This window comes from Thunnus albacares, chromosome 22 (genome assembly GCF_914725855.1).
Source record: "Thunnus albacares chromosome 22, fThuAlb1.1, whole genome shotgun sequence".
Lineage (NCBI taxonomy): Eukaryota > Metazoa > Chordata > Actinopteri > Scombriformes > Scombridae > Thunnus > Thunnus albacares.
The window spans coordinates 26684210-26704455 of NC_058127.1; the positions used below are offsets into that span (position 1 = coordinate 26684210).

Sequence of the window (20246 nt, forward strand, 5' to 3'; positions counted from 1 at the left end):
ATCACATTGTTAAAGATGAAACCAGTGGTTTCCAAACTTTTTGTCTTTTAGTGTCTCACAAAAAGCAGTGTGTAGTCGGGGTCACATTTCACATGTCTATGAGTTGTTAACAGCTCCACCAAATTTTTCCCTCTAAACTTCTCACATGCTTTCATTTCAATAAATGTTCAAATGATCCAATATTTCACCAAAAATCAAAGATTCCAAAAACTGAAAACAGATTTGTGTATCAGAACTTTGTTTTTTCTTCTTTCCTCTCCCATTAATCATCTCACGACCCCTCAGATTTATCTGCTGACCCTTTGGAGGGGCCCAACCCCTAGGTTGGGAACCACTGGACTAAACTAGCTAACTGTATATAAAGCAGTTGAAACTAGCTCCACCTCCAGCAGCTACAACAGTAACATGCTGCTCTAACACTGATGCTTCAGTATTAATAATCTAATGATGTCATATATAATAATATATCAGTCAGAGGGACCAAACCACTACTTTTACTGCAATACTTTAACTACATCAAGCTCATAATACTTATGTACTTTTACTGTAGTAGGATTTTTAATGCAGGACTTTTACTTTTAATGGAGTATTTTTACATTACTGTATTGGTACTTTTACTTAAGTAAAGGATCTGAGTACTTCTTCCACCACTGCATATCAGTACTCACAGACATCTTCACAGACAAATAATTTTCTGTCTTTTCTTGTTTTCTGATGTTTATGATTACATTTAATTCAATCTCTGATTTTTTTTGTATTGGGCAGGACTCTATATAAACCCACTGGTTTTCTTCCTCCCCTGCACACAGTTTTTTTTTTATTGTATGTCTTTTACTATGATGTTTCATTGTATAAACACATAAACACTAAAGACACACATAATTAAAATAAGTTCACTACTTCACAGGTTCTGTCTGTCTGACAGCAGACATTTATTGAGAGTTTTTCTTGGCACTGTGGTGAGATAATTTTACCTTCCCAAATAAGATAAGATAGAATAGTAATAGAAGTGCTGCATATTAGATTAGAGTAGCCTAACTCTGGTGGAAGCTGAATCCCCTAACACCATGGCATTCAGTTCATTTATATTTAGTCACATATACAATGGTTGTTTTTTTACAGACAGTGTAAATCTAGGCTTATAAATATAAGTATTTATAGGCATACTTATAGTATGCCTATAAATACTTATACCCTTAATACCTATACCCTAATGTTGGTATTTACAAGTATGTATGTATTTAGGTGTAGATTCACACATGCATGTCTTGCTCTGTAGTTAGATAAGTGGGGGTAAACTGGTTAATGTTAGTCTGTATGCCTGTATATTAGGTTCACTATTATTGTTTTTGCTCTTCATTGGTGGCGGGGTAAGATGGAGATATGTAAGTGGGGGGTAAATGGGATCATTTGATGATTTTAAAAAAAACTATATATAACTATATATAATAAATAGATTAAATTTAAACTTAAAGTATTCATTAAAAACACAGTTAAAATATGCCAATAATGATTAAGATATATAATTACATTTGCCAATTAATAAATTACATTTTTCTTATTCTATTTTCAATAAATACAAATGTAAAACTGAGCAGCTGTTGACCTCTGACCCCATGCATCATGCCACCTGTTCCTGCTCACAGCAGAGAGCGACAGCTGGCCAATCAGAGCTCCTGTTGCTGCTCTGTGGGTGAGAACTCTTTTGATTTTTGGGTGGCACACTACTTACATGTCTTTCAATAAAACAGTTGAATGAAATGAAAATTGAATCAGTAAATGTTGAAGCAGGAGATAAATTAATGCTTCATAAATGATTCACCAAGTATGTGGAACAGCCGTCTGACACGTCACTACAAACACTCCCATAGGTGTTCAGCTGGGTTGAAATCTGGTCACTGTTGAAGTCATGGCGTATGATTCACCTAATTTTCATCTTCATCAAACCATTCAGTCAGGCCTATGACCTTTATGGAAACATTTCTATTTCTGTTAATGTTTCTCCACTCCTTTAGTCTGGTTGTTTCTTTCATTTGTCACCTATCTGTGACAATGTGTTGATTTCACTTCTATTGATTCTGTCTTTTCTTATTTCCTCTTTCCAAGAAAACCCATGTTATGTTCCTTTGACTGGCCCAATTTAAATGAAACTAAATGAAATGAAAAATGAAACACTCAATGATAGTCTTGTGGCAAAGTCTGTCAAGCATTGTCCTCCCTGGTTAGGGTTAGAGTTAAAGTTGGTTTCAGGTTTCTGAATATCCATAGCTCAACTTTAACGCAATTCTTGCACACCATACGGTCATAGTGACAGATACGCAGGATCAAAAATTTGGAAAGAAAACAAAGAATTACCGTACGCTCACTGTCATGATTACTTTATTGAAACAGAACTTCAGTCCACGTGTCTATATGAACTTTACCTAATGGAATGTTGTCAATAACACATCTCTGGAAGCACATGAAGAGATCCCTTGATTTAGGAGGTCTGTATTTATTGTCACCTCTTTCAAATAATCACTTTTTCTCTCATTCATGAAAAGGTCTGTTTTCCTACAATGGAAAGTGTCTGAAAAATTCAGTGAACGTTGAAACATGTTTGTCTTGCTGTAATCCCTTCATAATGCACTTACAATGTAAGTGATGGGGGACAAAATCCACAGTCCTCCTTCTGTGCAAAAATGTATTTAAAAGTTTATCTGAAGCTAATATGAAGCTTCAGCGTCCAAATGAGTCAAATCAAGTAGATATCTTTCAATGTTATGGTATTTTTAGTCACAAAGTCCCTCTTTTTGTTACTATACTTCCACCGCAGCTCAACAGGGAAACACTGTCCAAGGAAACACAAAGAGGGAAGTTGATGCTAAAAAAAGCTGTAAATGTGGCAGATATCCACTTGATATGACTATCACAAACCGCTGAAACCTCATCAGATCTTCAGATCATCTTTTAAATGCATCAAACAACACTTTTTAACACTGCAATGACGCACCTGCAGCTCGTTGACATCTTGAACAATGAACACCAAAGTAATCCTATCCCAGAGAAGTTGGTTGTTTAACAATGAAGACAACAACTCCCATGATCCCACGCTACTTCACACCATCGTCACACTCCATCTTTTATTATAGTTTTGATTGAGAGACCCCTAGTGGCTGAAATTACATATTGTGCGTTTAAAAAATCCACTTCAAATGTGCTTTTAATGTAAGCGATGGGGAACTAAATCTACAGTTCTTGTTTTGTGCAAAAATGTATTTAAAAATTGATCTGAAGTTTATATGAGGATTCAGCAGTCTGACTCAGTCATATCAAGTGGATATCTGCCACATTTACAGTCTTCTTACCATCAAATTCTCTCTTTGCCTTTCATCAGACAGTGGCAAAGCTGTGGTGGAAGTATAGTAACAAAAAGATGGACTTTGCTTGATTTGACTCATTTGGACGCTAAAGCTTCATATTAGCTTCAGATAAACTTTTAAATACATTTTTGCACAGAAGGAGGACTGTGGATCTCAAATGCGTTCCCTCCAGCTTGAAGGAATCAGGTTTGCTCTGAAAGACAACTTAAAAGAAAACTTTTAAGAACAATTTAGTCCATACCAATGGACCCTATGATAACTCTCACTCTCCTCTTAATTTCTTGAACTTCTTTACTTCTCTTTAGTGTTCTGTGTTCTGTTGTACTGGCTTTATTTAATGGAAAATTAAAGTATACAGCTATACTAACTTTTGGAACACTACCAGAGAAAAATATATTTGATAAAGGTTATGTACATCTCATTAGGTAAGAGGGAAACATACATCGACTGGGAAACAGACTTACTTAACACAAGTAATCGCTTTCATGTATGTTCTCCAAGGAAAGGATGAAAATGACATGATGGACATTACAGATTTGGGTTCTACAGCTCAAGCGTTTCCGATAAATTTTGATGGAGCATTTTTGTAGGTGTGTTCAACAATTGACATTCAAGTCAAACATAATGTTCCACTTCTGTCAGTTGAGTCAGAGTTTACATGTGAAGGTTACAAAGTGCCGAAACTGATAGCAAGCATATCCTCCTTCATTCCAATCTAGAGACACAATTCCTTTTGCAGACTCAAAAGCTTATATCAGACTTTGAGTAATATGAAAACTGTAATACAATTCTTTCACAAGTTATCTCTATTTGTAAGGTGAGAGATGCAGTTTTAAAGGACAGCAGCAATGCACAATGTCTTCCACAGTACATTCTCTAATACTTTTTCATGACAGAGCTCAGAACATAACCCAGTCAAACCTTTTGTGAGGTAATGTATTGACATGGAGATATGTTCCAGCTGTGCAATCAATGGCTCTGCACAGATCCACAGGGCTGATAGGACCATGGCCAAATTGATTAAAAAAGTAATTTAGTTCATTAGTGCTCTTCCAATGTACATCATACAGATGGCATACAGAGCAGTCAGATGGCTCTGACCTCCAGGGTCAGTTATAGACAGTAAATTGCCTCATACTGTTACAGTACAAAAACACACATCACTGATGTTATGCCTTTATAGCTCCTTTCTTCTTAAAAGTACTTTAATGTGAGACTGCACAAGTTTACCACATTTAAAAACAAGGTGTTAACCAGAAAAAAAATTAAATAATTCCAACAAAAATAAATAGGTATGTAACTGTAACAGAAAAAATGAAACTATTTTATCATTATATTAAAAATTAAGGGGACTCAAATATAACTGTATGAAGATGGGTCTTTAGCTGGGATTTAAAAGTTTAAAATGAAAACAATGGAAAGGTGCAACAATGGAAAAAGCTTGATCACCTTTTGGATTTTGGCTGGAAACGTGGAACAGAGAGAAGTAACTGATAAGATTTAAGGGGTCTGGATGTAGTATACAGACTGAAGAGATCAGAGATGTAGACTGGTGCCAAATCATTCAGAGCTTTAAAAACAAAAAAACATCTTAAAATCCATACATCCTTCCATTAGTTCGATGTTGGCACCGAACTGAAGGCTCTTTTATAAAAAAGATCCTGCATTATAGCCATAAAGAAGATCCATCATTAAGCCGCCTTTGCTTTTTTATACTGAACCAAACCATGTCGGCATAATGCCGCCCCCATGTGTATATTTACATAGCATGCCAGCATTCCAGATTCAGAGGCTTGATGTGTAACACAACAGCGTCAGACCCCTGTCATCTCCCTGTCCTGTCGTGCCAGCTTTTCCTTTGACATAGACGTTGATCCAGCTCTGTGACTACCTCCGTAGCCAGCTTATTGGCGGAGCAACTCTGCCCGCCCACTTTGTGTCTGTACTTTTTATACAGAACAGCGAGGCAGAATAAAGGTGCAGCATTCCTGCCTTGAACGGGCTGTGAAAAAGGGGCTTAAGTAAGGTAACCCAGACATCCTTCACCCCAGCAACATCCTCCAGCTCCTCCTCTAGGATCCCAAGGTGTTCCCAGGCCAGAAGATATATAATCCCTCCAGCACGCTTTGGGTCTGCCCCAGAGTCTCCTACCAGTTGGATGTGCCCAGAACACCTCCAGAGGGAGGTGCCCAGGAGGCATCTTAACCAGGTGCCCAAACCCCTCAGCTGGCTCCTTTCAACGTGAAGGAGCAGCAGCTCTGCTATGAGGTCTCTCTAGATTTTCAAGCTCCTCACCCTATCTCTAAGGCTGAGCCTTAGTGGTGACCAACTGGTAAATTGAAAGCTTTGCTCTCCACATCTCCTTCTTTTCTTTTTTCACAACAGTCTGGTACAATGTCCCCATTACTGCTGATGCTGCACAAATTCACCTGTCAACCTCATGCTCTATCTTACCCTCACTCATGAACAAGAGCCCAAGATACTTGAACTCCTGCACTTTGGGCAGCAACCCAGAGGGAGGAGTCCACCTTTTTCCAGCAGAGCACCATGGCCTCAGACTTCAAATCAATTCTTAATTTCACTGGTAACCAGTGGTGGGAGGCCAGTACAGGGGTGATGTGGTCTCTGTTCTTGGTACCAGTGAGTGTCTTGCTGTTGCATTTTGAACCAGAAGACTGACTGACATAAAGGGAGTTGCAGTAGTTGAGATATGAGGTAATTAAAAGAACAGTCTTCAGAGAAAAATGAAATGAAAAGAATGTCCCAGCTCTCTGTTATGAGATTGAAGATGATGAGTTTCTGTAATGACTCAGAACCTCGGTACCCAAAAGCACAAACTCAGAGACAGGAGCAGAGTCCAATATTCTTTAATCAGTCCAAAAAAACAAGCAGGGGTCACAAACCAGGGAGACAACTCCAAGGGACAAGGCAAATCTCAAGACCCGGAAACAGGCAGGATCTCAGGTAACAGGCGAGCAGACAGGTAGATAAAGAAATGCTTGAAAGCTAGGCAAACACACTAGACAATCTGGCAAGGAGCATGTGAATGTGGACCGGTATATATAAGGAGTGACTGATGAGCCTAATGGGATCCAGGTGAGGAGATGGGTGGGGATACTCAGGTGAGGGGAATGAGGTGATTGCAGGGCAGATGGGTGTGGCAGGATCTGCAATGACAGGAGAGTTAGAGATCAGGCAGGTGAACAACATGAAAAATAGTCACTAAGACGGTGAACCCGTGACAGTTTCACTTGGTTTCAATGGGAAGTACTGTTGCATGTTGTCAGTGTAGCAGTAATAAGGGATGTTTAATTTCCTAAAGACAGACCCCAGTCGTAGCAATATATAATGAAAATAAAATTGGGCCCAGGATAGAGCCTTGCGGTACACCACAGTAGTAGAACAGTAGTAGAAGAGGATGAAAAATTGTCCTTCAGATTAAATAACCAAATACATCAGTTGAACATGCAGTCCAGAACGACATATAAAATGTTCTCCCAAGAAAAATGACACAACAGGTCGTTATATCAGTTGCCCAAAAACAACAAATGATACATTTGAGTGACAGATGCCATCTAGCAGCAGCAGTAATTATGACCCAGAGCAGTGGTGCTGTTCAGGTGATGTCTATATATTTCAACAAGTTTCCCCATTCAGAGGAGGAGAGGTGGATGGAGGCATTAGTCCAACAGTGGACTTTGCCACAGGAGACCGCTGTTTGTTTCCTGTTTCCAACCACAAATCAGGACAGTTTTTTAAAAACTGTAACTACAACTGCCCCCTAAACTTAACCCTGTGGTTATTATTGTAGCCATGATGATGAAAGTGGCTTAACTTTAAGGAAGTGGTAAGTTTAACCCACACCACATGTTTCTCTAACCTTAACAAAGTGTTGATTTTAACTCAAACCATGATCTTTTTCTAAACCTAACCAAGTGTTTTTTTGTGCCTAAACCTAACCAGCCCATAATCACAGTATTGTCATCATACAACAGCATTCATTTTTAACAATGAAGTGTAAAGGTCTTGGAAAGCACAGACAAATGATATAGTCCTGCTGATTACTGCTGATTGGTGTGCCAGATTAGACAATACTCCTGAACAATACTCCTCCTTGAGTCACATGGTTAAATGACTTGTTAGGTTTGATAAAAATGTTGTTGCAGTCTAAAAAAAGAGATTGAGAGAAGAGAATTTTTCCAGTGCTTTAAATAAAAAAGATACTTTTGGTAGGTTCCACAAGAAATATGGGAAAAGAGAGCCCCCAGCCAAAACTGGACCCTGTTGTGGTCATGTGGTATGCATCTTAACCACCGAGTCACCAGATGCCAAATTTCCAACTTCTGTTGTTCACATTCTTACAAAGTTATATATAAAAGGTATTTTGAAGAAGTCATGAAACACATATGACTATATGTGTTTTAATGAAGCTCTGTTAGTGTTTACACGTATGATTCACAGATTCAAAAAGCTCCTTATTTATCTTATACTGGTCCTTTATGTAGGCTCTCAGTTCAGCCTCTGTCTCTTAACAGGCAGTCTTTGCTCCTTTCTCTTTAAGGCCTCCATCCCAATGAGCCCACTCTGTTCTGATTGGCCAGCTTTCTGGAAGTTGCTGAGGGGCAGCCATATCAGAATCATGTTAAGTTATGGTGTAAACCCAACAATTCCTGCTTTACTGCTTCATATTAAAAGCTTTAAAATGACTAAATAACAGGAGACTTTTATTGTAAAGAATTTACTGGATTGAAACATGTTCCCCTTATAGCAGAGCCTCATTAGTGGCACTTAAAACCCAGCGACTCAACAATATATGAGATATTTGGAGCTGTTTGTTCAATGGATCAGTTAGAAATGATGCAGGGAGGAATAGGACAAACAGAAACAGCCACAGTAACAGGTAAACTACTTATTTTACTTTGTCCTGCTATGTAATGGAAAATCACTCACAGCATGCCAGCTTAACTCAAGTCACGGCTAAGTTTGATGTCAAGTTCAAGTTTCAAGTTTATTGTCATTTACTTGTAACAATGCAACATCATTACTTAATATAAAAATCTTAGCCTCAGAACCAACTCAACTTTACATGATAAATAAAATAAGTCAAATTGTACTACAAGTAGCCAACAAAGGTAAAAGGGTAATAAGTAAAAAGTGATTGAAATAAAACAGTTTTTATATAGTAATTATAAGGTCTTGAGTGCAAAGAATATAAAAGTTTTTTTCCTCAGCGTTGCTACCCCCAAAACAATGGAAAAATCCCATAATGTTAGCAGAGTGGAGCACTGAACTTGCGTGCTGTGTGTGGAGCAGATGACCATATAAAGAAATCTATCACGAGCCAATGTCGGCTCAGGCTGAAAGTAGAAAAAAACACTGGAAACCGAGCATTCAGAGCAATCAGAAGCCAGTCCTTTTTGCTCACAGGGATTACTTCTACATATGTTTACCTCATTATTTGACACTTTGGCCACGTTTATTATGAACATCTGACATTGCAACATTATATATATATGACTGAAAATAAGGAAAAGCATAATAGGTCCCCTTTACATTTTCAGCATTGTGTCATGTATATAACAATGTCCAGCCCACATGGACTTACAAAACACAATTAATTCATATAAACCAAATCCAGAATGCTGCTGCACATACATTTTTATACAATGCTACAGAAAAGTCAATAAAATAAAGAAAACTAACAACTTTTACAATCAAATCTTCACTATCTACAACAAAATTTATAAATCACTGACAGAGACATTTACCATATAATACTGAAGAAAAGAGTTAATGCTATCTAATATTTCATTTTGCCTTCTTTGACAGACTTGTGACTTGTAAACAGCCATTCCAACTTTTGATCACCTGTACACCAGAGTATTTCAGTGTTTTGCTGAGCCATTTCAATGAAAATTGATATTATCAGATTTTTGCACTGTACAAAATAAAATGTGACCCTTGTTCCACTTCTCCCAAGGCTCAACTGTGCAACTCTTTGGCTTCTAGATAAGTGAGATGTAACGTAATGTGATTCAGGGCCAAACTGTAGTTTGATATGCATGTATGTCCTTCACTTTTACAATATCTTCTTTGATAATATCAATTTTCTTCTTGAATAGCATACTTTCAATAGTCAACAATTCACACAATTTATCATGTAAAATCTGTACGGTCTAGCAGACATTGTACTCAAATAGTCACTTCAAAGGTACCTTAAATGTCTCATCTGTACTGAGCTCCTTTGAGCAGCAGAACATTGAGAATGAAATGGGTCAAATAATGATCAGAATGTTGAAAATATCGGAATTCTCGAAAAGTATGTATTGGTATCCCTCTATGCTACCACTCAGTGCACTTAGAGTTGGCTGATATATAGCTGCATACTTCACTTGGCAACTTAATGAAGTTAATTGTAATGTTTTATAATTGCAAAATGACTGCGTCACTATTCATAAATCATCTGCACTCTGTTGTCCTCTACTGTTACAAGTGAGAACTGCAGTAGGGAGTGTAAGGGTGTCTCATCTTCTCTGCCCCTGCTGATTCTATCGTGATGTTGTAACATAATTGCTGTAAAATACATTCTCTCCAGCTAAAGCCATAAGATCTTTCCCCTCCAAAATCACCAAGGCTGGGTGTAGATTTCCCTTTATCATTGAGTCTGTGAAGGGATTCTTTGCCAACTAGCTCCAGATACTGCTTTGAAGGTAATCAGGTGACTTGATGAACCTGGGGGCGTGTTACTAGAGAATAAGCAGCTCCATGTTAGTGTTTGTGCAGATGCAGGAGAGGCAGGATGAGCCAGAGAAGCAGGTTGCATTTTGGAGGAGTGCCAAACTACTGACTGAAGCTGTTGTGTCAGAGCTGTTGCTCAGATCTAGTATTGAGTACAGAGCAGCTTCACTGGCTCATCCATATCAGGGTGAAGGACCAGCATCTGATACCTGCTCCCTGTTTTACATCACTAGGAATCTCTGCAATACCTCAATAATAATTAATTAGAGAGTTGCAATACTGGACTCATTATTTTTGTACATATTCTACAATTCATTTATATAGTCAAAGGTATTGTAAATATGTAATGTATATAGCCTTTAAACGCCATTTCTGTCATTTCTTTAATGTCTTAGTTCATTTTATTTATTTTAATCAAATAAAGAAATGGAGAAAGGAAAACACAAAATGCAACACTGTCATATGTGGTTGAAAGCTCCAGAAATCAGAATCAACCTTATTGGCCAAGTATGTTTGACCACACAAGGAATTTGACTCCAGTTCTCAGTGGCACTCAATGCACCAAAATACAATGTACCAATATACAGGTCAAACTGTCACTGTAGACTATGTATACAGGGTTAATGTTGAAGGGTTTAAAAAAGTTAGTAAGTACACCCTGAGTTGAGTGAATTTTTTTAGTGTTTCATAAAGTCTTCCAAGGACTCATTATCTTGTTATCTTGTTGTTAAACAAAGTATTTCCCTGTGGGTAGTGAGGTTTATTTCTCCAGATATTGCTGCAAATATATTCTCACTGATGTCACAAGGGGGAAAGTTCACGAAACCCAAGACTGACTTATTTGCTGCAATCAAGTCCAATTTTGCATCTTTGTTTGCTGAATCGGCCCTGGTTAAATTGTATTTTATTTGCTAGAAATTAGAGGAAATAACTAAAAGACTACTCATATTAATATAATCTATATATCACATATCATTTATTTATATATATATATATATATATATATATTCATATGAAAAAACATTCATATGAAAAATAATAATAATAATAATGTTCTATTATTTTATTATTTTACTATATTAAAATAACTATTATATATATACATACATACATACATACATACATACATACACACACACACACACACACATATATATATATATATATATATATACGCACACACACACACACACACACACACACACATATATATGTATATATATATATATATATATATATATATATATATATATATATATATATATATATATATATATATATATATATATATGTTATAAAACAAAACAATGGATTCTCCTGAGAAACATTCATATGAAAAATAATGCCAGTCAGAACCAAAAGTGCACCTTACAAAGGAATATGGTAACCTACTTGAAAACTACTTTTCCCTTCATCCTTTGCGAGCTGCAATTTGACAACCAGCCAATCCCCGCCATGACAGCCCGGCACATGACGTAGAGTAAGTTCCTGCTGTGGCTTGAGGGAAACAGATCGACATTCAGCCACGGGAGAATCGCACTTTGCGGGTAAGTTAAGACATTTGGCCACAACAAGACAACATGAGTCCATCTTTAGTGTTCTTCGGAGGGCTTTGTTGGAGGTTTCTGTGCATTACGTGGAAGAAATAGCCTGAATTTCGGGTGGAACAAGCTGTCGTAGCGTCTAGGCCTCCGCTATTTCCTGGTGCAACTGTACAGCTGTGCCTACTGGAATGACCAAGTTGGAAAAGTTGAGTTCAGGGGTTTTGAGAAAGCTTTGTCTGTCTTCGCTGCGTTTGAAGCTATTCTGTGTATTTAAAATGTACCATGAACACTACCCGGCTCTGACGTCGATTGTATTTTTCATGATCAAATATAGTGAAAGCAGCCCGCTGGCTGTGTTCATACCTCAGTGCTGGATATGTAACAGTTACCGCAGACAGCTTCTAGCTGTCAGGCTTATTCACAACACAACGAGCCTTTTAACTATCATCAGTAAATAACAAGTGGATTGAATGTCCGCTCTACACTCTGTATTACATTATAATCTGTTATCTCTTATCTTTTTGTGCTCACTGATAAAATCAAGAATTTGTAAATCTAGTCTGTGCTCTCGAAGTGAAAGTGTTTCTGCTTTGTTGTAATGGGATGTAGATGATCAGTCTCTCAGATACTGATGTACAGGTCAGAGGCAGCTCCACTGCTGAAGGTGGTCAAATGTAGTAGCGTATATAATTAGTGGGCTTGTGCCAATGAGAATCTTGGTGGGGATATTCAAATTCACATTCAAATGTATACAGAGAGTCATATTTAGCCCTGAGGTGTTTCTGTCTTGACAGGCTGAGGTTACTGTAGCATCTGTATGCTGGAGCCTGATGTGTACATTAGGATGATGTTGTTGATTGATTTTAGCTTGTCCTTTATATATTTATATTAGTATGGATGTGCTGTATATGTTGGTTGGTGAGTAATGACAAATTGCAGTACATAACAGTGTACTGAACATTTGTTGGCACTTGATTTTGATTTAGTTTCAATTTTTTGATAAAATTGTGTAGTAGTTGTACTCACATTTTAGTCATTTAATTATTTTCATCATGCCATTAATGTGAGTTTTAATCTAGTTACTATCAATTGTCAAGATATTGTTGTCATAGAAACAAAACCCATACACAGCGCTTCATCAAAAAAGTGCTGGGAGCACTGGGATGAAGCGCTTCCTGCACTCCCTTTTGTCATTTCTTTGTTTTTTCACATCTTCTACACATTCAGAGCCTATAGCCGTCTTTAATATGTACAGGTATCATGATTACAGGTGTTGTTCCTATCTTTTGTGAAGTTGTTGGAAAAGGCAGTGTTTACCTGTTGACTGTAGCATCAATCCCTTTCTTCAGTTAATCCAGCTGTCATTTCCAAACTCTTGATCGTGTGAACAGATTCACTGTTGTTCCTGCTAACCCAGCATTAGCATTAGCTCAGAGGCTGGATTCACTCACCTTCACTTCACCCACTTACCTTCACTAAAATACTGTGACTGTGTGGGTTTAGCGTGAGAGGAGAAGCTAAAACGTCAGTTAACATAAATGCAATAACATTTTAGATTTGTGACAGCCAACATTAATCTTTCACACATTCCCACAGAAAGCATATAAACCAGATAGTGATGTTAAAATGAACTAGAAGTAATATTAACCTTACTGGGATAATGTTACATTAATGTTAGCTTGCTTTTTTACAAATGTGGATTTGCTGCCTGTATGTTTTTTCTTAGTCTGTTCAGCTGTTTTGTTTCCACTTGTCATCTAATTTTTAATGGACTTCAGCAGAACTAAATCGATAAATCCGATACTTATTTCCTTCACCACGAAGACTACAGTTACGGTAGTTTGCACAAAGTCAAGAGGTTGTGATATGTAGCACAACAAGCTAGCAAAGTTCCCGCGCATGCTCATGCTCAGTAGCGTTTGCCTTACACAGAACTACTCTCCTGAGACTGAAAATGTGATCACTGTTATTAGTCTTTGGAGCCAATTCTAAACAAACTACCATAATAGTCTTTGTGGTAAAGGAACATGTCACCCAGTGCAACACTCATGTGTTTTTAATACTTTTTGGACAACAACAGATAAATACGATATATATATATAGGCTTTGGATAAGCACACAATACTTCATTTCTGGTTGTGCAAACATGAGACTTGTTGACAGTGAGAACAATAAAGAAAATTGCCAGCCTAATTCTTTAATGTTACTGAAATGCATATTAGTGCAGCAAGTCAAACAGCTAAATTAAAGATATTTTTGGGTGGTGGAGGATACTGTGTTACTAATTGTTACTAATCAGGAGCAGACAAAGTATAGTTTGTCCAGCAAAGAGCACTAACAAGTTCATTTTTATACTGTAAAATGTCACGCTCACTACATTCAGTACTAGTGAAAAGTGTGGACACACCTTCTCATTCAAGGATATATCTTTATTTTTACTATTTTTTTTACATTGTAGACCAACACTGAAGACATCAAAACTATGAAATAATACACATGGATTTATGTAGTAAACAAACTAAAATAGTTAAAAATAGTTTCATACTTAAGTTCCTCCAAGTAGCTCAATGACAGCTTTGCACACTATTGGCATCTTAACCAGCATTTTAGTCACAGTTCTTAAAGCCCAAATTTTATGTTTATGTTAAAAAGAAGTATCAGCTGATATAAGCTTTTTAATATTAATTTATATTATTTTAATATTTTAAACTGGCAACTGTCTGTTCAGCCTGCTCAGGTGATTACCCAGGCTGCACAGCCTGTACTCAGGGTTGGGTATTTTTTCCAATTTTTTGATACCCTTGTGGATATATCAATACCAAAATTATACTTTTGGATACCTCACTTTGAGGAATATAAAAGTACAAACAATTATATTTCTATTCAATAAAACTTTGCATCAAATGCATCAGTGTTGAATGTTTTCTCAACACAAGCAGCCATAAAAGAACATTTCTTTAATAACATGCAGTCTAAAATGAACAAAAAATATGAAAGACATTTAATAATTCAAACTTATGGTACATGACAGTTTTCAATACTCAGTGCTCCAGCTTCATTTGGGTTCTGCACCAAAAAGCACAATATTTAGGTTCAATAACCAGCCCGAAGTAAAAGTACCTAAAATACAGGAAGCTGGATCAGGGCGGCAATTCTCATTTTCCACCAAGCTTCAGATCCACCAGACTATTATTAGTGAACATAGGTTTTAACATCAAGCTGCACACACAAGCCTTCACAGAAAGAGGAACCATTCACTGCTGCTAGTTTCATATACTTAATGCCACTTTTACTGCATCTGTTTTTGAATTTCTTGATCATGGTAGGGTGTGCAGCTCTCCTTTTGGAGTTGGCCAGAGCAAATTCACAGGACTTATGGGGGTAGATTGTAGCTTTAATTAGTCAGCTAAAGCCAGTGATTGTCAATAACTGACGGTCAGTGACCCCGTGCCGGTCCGTACAGTGTTGGTTACCGAGCCTCAAACATGTTATCTGACAGGAACAGACATCACCTATTCATTCCTGCCACTAATCGCCTTGCTGTCTTGGTAGCACGAGCAATAACACAAGGTCAGAGTACTTGATGTGAAGAATGATGGTGTGTTTCTACACCGTATCAGCCACAAAAACAACATAACAGAATACTGGATAAAGAACAACACCCTTTATTTTGATTATCTGATAACAATCATTCCACATTATGACTGATTAGTTGTGAAGAAAAACTCTCAAATTTCATTAATATCTATTAATTTTTTATAAATGTGTTCTTGGCATCTGTAGCCTAATAAAATTGATTAAAGGAGAAGTCCACTGACTTTCCATCAGTGTGTATTTCTAGGTGTTAGGGGATAGGGGTGGGTACCAAACTAGGTACTTTTAAGGGTACCGACCAAACTGCATCAGTACCACCAAGTACCCATTCAAGTTAGATCAATCAGTGCCATATTTCAGTACCTTGAGACAGGGTTGTGTTGTAAATTCAAATAAATATTGATAATATTTCTTATGAGCGTTTTGTAAAATCCATCATAGTTTATGGACACACATGCACCTGAAATTTCTCTCATGTGTTTTTGTTTGTACTTCCAGATATCAGCCTTATTTCACTGTTTTTTGATTGCTTTCAGCAGTATTGGAGCTGTGCTAAATTATTGCCAATGAAAACATTTCCTGTTGCTGCTGCTTCGTATTAAAGGTTTCCCACTGACAAATTAACAGAAGGCTTTTATTGTGAAGAGCAAAATAAATGTATTTATCTCTGAGTTAGCAGAGCTTTGTTAGCGGTGCTATTCTTCAGTAAAAACGAGTCAACACAACAAGATCTAGAGATATTTGGAGCGCTTTGTTCAGTGAATTAGTTAGAAATACTGCAGAGAGGAAGAGAAACAGAAACAGCCACATGGAGATGTTTGATGAAGAGCTGTAGATCACAGGCAAACAATGCATTCCCAACAGATAGCCTGAACAACTTATTTTACCTTGTTTATTATTAATTTATTATATACTCTTGTTTACTTTATAGAACACAATGTTCTAAATAAATAACAATGTTGAAATTGAAAAGTTTTCAATTATTTTTTATAACTAAAATTCAATTTTTGTTATTACAGAGTAAAGCACTGAAAAAAGGTACCATTGGGTACCGATACTGAATTCCAGGTACCAGTTCTGGTATTGGTTCAAATATGAACAATACCCAACCCTGGATGGGGAGTTCTACTCAATATATGAAAAAAGTAGTAGAAAGGTGCTGAGTTTAGCACCGTCAAGTTAGGCTAACCCATTGTTGCTAACTCCTTAGAGGGTCTTTTATCACAACCAAACACTGAACAAGACCAAAATGTTATAATTAACTTTCATGAACTGAAAACACACGGTGAAATAGGAGCACGCCTGTACTCTGCGAATCTGGTTACACCATGGTTATGTGATGTAATCAACGTTGTCGCCATGGTAGTGACTTGTCAATCACAACGTAGCCACGCCCTAAAGCATATGCTGCTTTATCATCTATTTCACTCTAAATGGAGCCATAATTTACAAAATGAACATCATGATGCATTGAAGAAGACTTGATACCAGTGATTGAGACCATAAACTCATTAGGAAACTGTTTACTGAAGTAATAAATTAAGTGAGAAGTAGGGTCATTTTCTCATAGACTTCCATACAATTGGACTTCTTTTGCAGTCAGTGGAGTCGCCCCCTGATGGCTATTAGAAAGAATGCAGGTTTAAGTTATCTCCGCATTGGCTTCACCTGTCAGACTGGGAGCTACCCGCCTGGCAATGACACAGAGGTTGACTCACATTTTGGAACAGCACTTCACAGAGCCTTCCCCACCCCCCCAACACTATTGATTCCCAAGTGAATGAATATTTAATAATATTAATATTAATATAATATTTGGCATTATTTTTGGCAATAAAAAAAAAGATTTTGGCCTGCCGGGGGTTTTGGTTGACCTGTAATATTATAGGGGAAACACTGAATTACACTGAATTACAATGAATTGTAAATAAAGTTTAGTTTCACTTCTCCCTCTGTCCTTACAACTCAATCCCTCACTTTAAGTTTCTGTCTCTCTCTCCTACTCAAAACTCTCCTTGCTTCAGACCAGACAGGCTCATCATGATACATGTATCACTAAGTACTATTTCTAAACACCTCAAGAGTGAGCTTTTGAACTCTTTTGAACTAGAATATAATGAATGAACTTATTAGTAAATGCTGACACATCAGTTCGATTAAATGCATAATGCATTTGCATTCTAAAAATGTGATTCAGCATTTTCCAAGTTAAATTTTCTGTCCATGTTCTGTTTGTTGACCTGAAATCATCATAGTTCAGAATGAAGGCTGACAGTATGGGTTTGCCTAGAGAGTGGCTGTGTACTAGACAAGGCAAGGTAATTTTATTTATATAGCAACAATCAGACACAAGGCAATTCAAGGTGCTTTTCAAGGGCATAGAAATACATTGAAAAATGACATTAAGATTGCATTTAAAAGACATTAAAAACAAGAAAGCAAAAAGACAAAAATGCATTTGAAAAGACAAACAAAAACAAGCAAATAAATAGTTAAAGATTAAAAAGAAGTTATGCATTTAATTTACTGGAAAGCCTCAGAAAACAATTTTCTAAGCTCTTATTTATATGAGCTGGCAGTTTTAGCAGATATTCAAGAAGCTTGTTCCATAGGTTGGGAGCATAGAAACTAAAAGCTGCTCATCTTGCTTGGTTTTGATCCTGGGAACACTAAGTAAACCTATCCCAGATGAACTATGGGGTCTGGGGGCTTCATAATGTACAAGCAAATCAGAAATGTATTTGGGCCCGAGACCATTTAGTGCTTTATAGATTAGTAATGAGATTTTAAAGTCTGTCCTTTAACACATAGGAAGTCAGTGCAGTGATTTAAGGACCGGTGTAATGTGCTCCATTTTCTTGGTGTTAGTGAGGACTCATTCTGAATGAGCTGCAGCTGTCTGACTGATTTTACAATAGTCTAGCCTGCTGAAAAGAAACACATGAACTAGTTTTAGTATCTTGTGTAGATGAAAATCAGTTGCTATGCTTTTAGGGTGGTTGCAGGCTGATTTTGTAATTGTTTTTATGTGGCTGTTGAAATTTAGGTCTGAGTCCATAAATACACCAAGATTTCTAGCTTGATTTGTAGGTTTTACTATCATGGAGTCAAGGTGAGCACTGACTTTTAATCTTTCTTGTTTGGAGCCAAAAATAGTTATTTCAGTTTTTTCTGAGTTCAGTTGTAGAAAATTCTGGCACATCCACTCATTGATTTTGTCAATGCACTTATTTAGCAAATGTAAGGGACTGTAGTCATGTGGTGACACTGCTGTGTAGAGTTGTGTGTCATCTGCATAAGTATGGTAAGAAATGTTATAATGTTCCATAATCTGAGCAAGGGGGAGCATTGAATAGAAGAGGTTTGTAAATGGATCCCTTGAGGAACTCTGTTTGCTGAGATTCATAATTACCAATGGATACAAAATAATTCCTATCTTGTAAATATGATTTGAACCAATTAAATGCGGTACCAGAGAGTCCCACCCACTTTCCAGTCTTTCCAGTCTATCAAGCAGTATCTTATGGTCAACCACGTTGAACGTTGCGCTGAGATCAAGTAATACCAAAACCCAAAGATTTTGGACGCATCACTGCTCAGATGAATGTCGTTTAAGACTTTCATAAGTGCAGTCTCTGTGCTGTGGTTGAAATCCAGACTGAAAAACATTGAAGAAATTGTTTCATGCCAAGAAAGCACTGAGTTACTGAAAAACGACCTTCTCAATGATCTTTCCTAAGAAAGGTAGTCTGTATATGGCCCTGTAGATATTTATCAGTGAGGCATCCAGATTAGTCTTTTTATAAAGCAGTTTAATAACTGTTGTCTTCAGGGCCCTTGGAAATAGGCCCGACTGAAGAGAATATTGACTATCTGTAGTACATCTGATGCTGTGTAGTTAAAAACATTTTTTAAAAAAGCTTGTAGGCAGCATGTCAAGGCTGCAGGTAGTAGGTCTAAGGTGTTGGACAATTTCTGTCAGGGTTGCATAGTCTAGGGGGTGAAAATGTGCCAAATTAACTAGAGTGGTTTTACGCTGAGGCATTGACAACATAGCCATTTTGCCTGAATAGCACTTGACTGTTTGCCTTATAAAAAAAAAAAAAAAAAAAAAAGCTGCAAAGTCATTGCATGACTTGGTGGACAGCAGTTCAGGAGGGACTGATGCTGAGGTGTCAGTTTTTCTGCAACAGTAAATAAGGTGTTTGTATTATTATTTTATGAATAATCTCAGAGAAAAAGGACTGCCTTGCCCTTTTTAGTGCCAGGTTATAGTTGCAAAGTCTCTCTTAAGAGATGTTATAATGATTTTGGAGTTTGGTTTTTCGCCACCTACGTTCCACACCCTCTTTTTTTGAGATTTTACTAGTGTTGTATTCTTCCATGGTGCTTTTTTCTCATCAGAGACAACTTTGATCTTCGTGGGGGCAATGATATCGATAACATTTATAACTTTAGAGCTAAAGCTGTCCACAAGATCATTGACAGGAGCTGAAGGCAGAGCTGGTGTGGGTGTAAAAGCCTGGGTGAAAAATATACAGGTGTTTTTGTTGATATAGCGTTTTCTGATTACCTCTGTCTTAATTCTGCTGGTGTCAGCAAAGATGGTCATTTTAAAGAAACCACAGTAATGATCAGAAAGGACAACATCAGTCACCACAACCTCAGAAATATGTAGACCCTTGGAAATAACTAGATCCAGAATATGTCCCTTATTAGCCTATGTGTTGAGTTTGCTGGGAAAGTCCAAAGTTGTCCGGGATTTAGGACTGCCATCTTTGGGATTATCAGTATAAATGTTAAAATAACCCACTATGACAACACGGTCGAAATCAATATGCATGGCAGACATGACAAATCATCAGAAGTTTGGAGGAGATGATTCAATGAGGGCCACTGCACCATTGTATTCATTCAACCAAGTTTCAGTTAAAAACATAAAATCAAGGTTTTTCTTAGTAATAAAATCATTAATTAGTAGAGACTTGCCAGCCAGAGACCTGATATT

General features: G+C 37.1%; 1 protein-coding gene across 3 annotated transcripts in view; it reads left to right on the forward strand.

Annotated features, from left to right (window-relative positions):
* Positions 1-11565: 11565 nt before the first annotated feature.
* mtm1 (myotubularin 1) overlaps positions 11566-20246 on the forward strand; it is a 32931-nt gene continuing 24250 nt past the window's right edge. For all 3 annotated transcript variants that reach the window (XR_006400000.1, XM_044340804.1, XM_044340805.1), the window contains exon 1: positions 11566-11647. The gene's annotated coding sequence lies outside the window, so the exon portion shown is untranslated. The remainder of the gene's footprint in view (positions 11648-20246) is intronic.